The sequence below is a fragment of the Drosophila nasuta genome, chromosome 2R, assembly GCF_023558535.2.
Source record: "Drosophila nasuta strain 15112-1781.00 chromosome 2R, ASM2355853v1, whole genome shotgun sequence".
NCBI lineage: Eukaryota > Metazoa > Arthropoda > Insecta > Diptera > Drosophilidae > Drosophila > Drosophila nasuta.
In genome coordinates, this window is record NC_083456.1 from 13,193,336 (window position 1) to 13,197,655 (window position 4,320).

A 4,320-nucleotide genomic window follows, 5' to 3' on the forward strand; every position below is an offset into this window, starting at 1 on the left:
GGAAATCTCAGCGGGAAATTGTCGAATTTGTTTTTAAAACGCATTCTATGATTAAAAAAGTCCAAAAAAATTGGAATCAAACCGGCACAGTTTAATCAAAGCCACATTCTGGTAGGCCTCCAAAGCTGACCGATCGAGAAGAGCGGGAGATTTTGATGTCGGTGAGGCGTAATCCTGGGTCAACTGCCGCAAAAATTGGTCAGGACATAAAGGAGAACTATAAGAAGGATTTACATGATAAAACAATCCGAAAAATTTCCGAAAAATTTCCAAAAAGTATGACTTTCATGTATTAACAAAAATAACAGTTTCGAGTATACCAGTATAACAGATTTGTTCAAATTCAAATGTCGCGCCAGAATTTAGTAGAAATTTCGAGCAGCAGACATCTGGCAAGCCTGTGAGTCATGACCAACTACAGTACACATGCTGCATGTATGTTTGGCTTGCTCCAACAAACCAAGAAACAAAGAGATTCCCACCGATATAAAAATGCTCTTTCAATGAGTCTAAGTTAATTTGTTATTTAGAGTTAACATTTTGACCTTTTTGTTACTTAAATGTTGGATAATACCTTACTAAGATATGCGTACTTAATTATCCGTTTTTCTGTTTTTATTATCGTAATTGATTTTCATATGACAGAACAAAGGAATGAGACATACGACAGATGCGTTCCCATAGTGGTTACATATTTTTATGCAGAGTATAAAGAGAAGTACATCACGTAGGCAAGCAGCTCTAGCGTATTCACTCACACTCATGGAAATTTCGAGACCACATGAGGCAGACAAATCGAGTTCTCGAAGAGACTGAACACGCACCACTCGGGGTATAAATAGAAGCTCGCGCTCAGACAGCAGTCATTCGAAAAAAAATAAGTGTTTAAGTGAAGTTCTCCGTGAAACAAAAAAAAAAAAAACAGTTCAAATATAAAATTATTCCCCATCACAGTGTTTATACTACATAAAGTTATATATACACATGTATATATTCTATACATATATTCGCATTAGTCATCAACAATGAAAAAGTGTAAAACAACTGCCTTAAAGGCAAAGCTGAGAAGTTACAACATGGCACGAAGGCTGAAATAATCGATAGTTCCACATTTTCACCACATTTGGCTGTGAACAAAGAAAACACGTCGACATCTCGTTTGTGGGCACAATCGGGCTAATTTCGCAATGAGGAAAATGGGCGACACTTAACCACGTAACCACTTGGCAGTGCTGAAACAGAGTTGTTCCTCTTTGTCTAGAAAGTTGGTCATTAGGCAGGCTGTAAAGGCGACAGATGCCCGGGGCCAGGAGTTTCGGTTGCCAGGCTAAAAAGGCTTAGGCAGGCAATGAAGGCGCTCTATTATCCATGGCCATTGTCGGTGTGTGCCTGGACTTGAGGAGTTGGCATAGGATACCAGGTATAGACGCCAGGGAGCCTATCGAATTTTCCCTGTTATACGTAAGCAAAAACCTAAGCTTAATGTGTAGTTTTTCTTATAACGTAAAGTAATGATTTCATTTTCAAACGTATCGTGAGAGCGTAAACGTTTACACAGTCATTCCCATTCAAATTGAGAAATATTGTGAAATCCTCTTTCGGTAATTTTCATTTTGAAAACGAACAAACGACGCTTCTAGAAAAATTTCTACCCCATGCAAACGTGCGACCAATTTTGGCTTAACAAGGTCTCTTCTTAATTCTCTTTTGAACCCCCAAACAGCAGTTGCGCTGCTCTAAAAATAACACGCATTGTATTTGCATGAACATACTCTTTAGTCGTATACAAGCATTCTATCTCACTCGCACTTGCGACAGATCCGGCTGTTCGTCACCTTATTGTTACAGCAGCTGCGCACTAAACACGCTCTGCTGCTTCCCTTGTGTTTCCCTTGTACTCTCAATTGTTGTTATCTCTTATACTATCTAAGTACGAACACGTTTGTGACTATGTATACGTATTTAAGTGTAAGTGCAAAACACGCTTACATTAAGTAGCTCTGGAAAATTCCAAAGCGCCTTTTCTCCACCTTTCGCTTAAATTGGCAATTCAACTATTTTACTAAATAAGTTTTAAAAAATGTAATTGTTAATCTTAGTTATGTTATTTATTGTCATTTTGATCATTGTCATTCAAGTTAACCAAGCAATATGTATTTCTTTCTCTAAACTTTATAGTTGGGCGTTGAAAAGTTGATATGCGATCGATCGAACTTGTAACTCGAAACTCAAACCCTTTGCAGTCAATTGCTGAAAATGCATTTGGCTCACATTTGCCAAGTCTTGGCAAGAGTTAAAGAGTTCTGCGACTGAGTCGCGGCCTACACAGGGTTACGTCGTTTTTATCAGATTGATTGCGTGGATTGAATTAATAGGAACCAATATCGACTTCTCTGCTCTACTATGACTTGTTGCAAAAGGCGTCCAGTTATTTACGGCCTTCTGTTTGTTACCTATCATCATCGAGCCGATATCAGTATCGACCAAACAATGTACTCTTGACATCGATCGCTTAAATCAATTCAAATATCGTACCGGAGTAGAAACTGAACGAGCTGAATGGTAGTTCGTTAGATGCGCCGCTAACAACAATCTATTATTCATTTTATTTTCTTTGTTTTAATCATAAACATGAGGAGTACACACACAACGTGTTACTTAAGTTTCTAACAACACCTGATATTATATGATTTTTCTGTTTTGTACACATCAAGATATAAGAAAACTTTTGACCTATATTGTTGTAATTATACTTGTCCAAAACAAAAATAGAAAGAAAAAAATCAGAAAAAGAAAGCGCTCACCCACAGAAAAGAAGCATAAAACAAAAGAATAAAAGATGAAATGAATTCTAATAAATTTCGAAACAATTGTCCCGCATATTTTTATTTCAAGCTAAAATTCTATAAAAATTTCAGTCAATCATCAATTTACGCTAACAAATGGAGGAAGGGCTACTGATCTCAATAACTTATATAAATGAATATGAAATCTATGACTATATATATAACATACATACATATGAAAAGAAAACAACTTTATACATGAAATATCTAACTTAAAAAATAAGTATTAGATCTACAACTGGTAAACTCGTCCTAAAAGGTTTCGAAAGGAATCACAATTATTATGAATTATGGTAAACGTATAAAAAACTATATCTAATTATTACAAAGGATTATGGTAAACAAAATGTAATATCCCTACACAAATAGAAAAAATAGTTTTACCCATCTTTAACAAGGTATTACATATGCTTTGCTGCAATTTATAAAGTTTTAACTCGGATGCGTAAAAATTCCGACGCTATGCTGACTATTCATTGTGTGATTGATAAACTCTATATGATTATAATTGACAGCCACAAACTTAAAGGCGTAATATACAAATATTTTTTAAAACGAATCATATTCTGTAAATAAAGCACGTAGTTCGAGGTAGGGTTAGAATGGTAATGTCATGCAACATGTCTCGTTGTCGGTTAAAAAACACCCATTTTTTTGTTAAATCACAGAACTTTCTATGAAGGTTTCCTCAAAAGGTAGGGGTAAAACAATCGTTAAAAATTTATCAAAACCGCAAATTCATCGAAATATACGACCTAATGTATTAAAATTATGATTTTATTATTGAAAACTCTGGAAATTTACTCCACTGCATTTTATTTAAATTGACTTCGGGTAGGCGTAATACATCTGTATTCTTTAAACAAGAAAATATATTCTCTGAATAATATTTAAATTGAGGTAGGGTTTATATCATCATATCAAATATTTTTTAAATCACAAAAACTATTCTATGAAAGTTTCCTCAATAGGTAGGGGTAAAAATCGTACAAAAATATTCCAAATTAGGTAGGAATACAAAATAAAAAAAACCAATTGTGTTCAAGGATTTTCTTGTAAAAAACTGAAATTTAAACTACTGATAATTCATTTCCTTGTATTATAAAACACAAATATTCATTACAATAAAACATATTCTGCAAATAATGAATGCAGGTAGGGTCAACACAATGTTATTAAACATTTCTCGAAGTCGGTTAAGAACAAAACCAAAGAATTTCTTAAATCACAAAATAATTTATGAAGACCGCAAATTCATCGAAATATATATACATATAAATATATGTGTTCATACTATAACTTTATTATTGAAAACACCGGAAATTTACTGTCCGCATTTTCTTTATATCGACCTCGGGTAGGCATAATACTCTTAATATTTTCATTCAACTACAAAATACATTATGTGAATAATACAGTTTGAGGTAGGGTAAAACCACGCTAAATTTCTCAATCTGTTAAGAAAAACACCAAA

At 34.1% G+C, this 4,320-nt stretch overlaps 1 long non-coding RNA gene across 1 annotated transcript; it reads left to right on the forward strand.

Annotated features, from left to right (window-relative positions):
• Window positions 1-726: 726 nt before the first annotated feature.
• LOC132785486 (uncharacterized) lies at window positions 727-2,870 on the forward strand. The gene is made up of 2 exons (XR_009632324.1): window positions 727-1,420; window positions 2,179-2,870. It is a non-coding gene; the product is annotated as an uncharacterized LOC132785486 (long non-coding RNA).
• The last annotated feature ends 1,450 nt before the right edge of the window (window positions 2,871-4,320 follow it).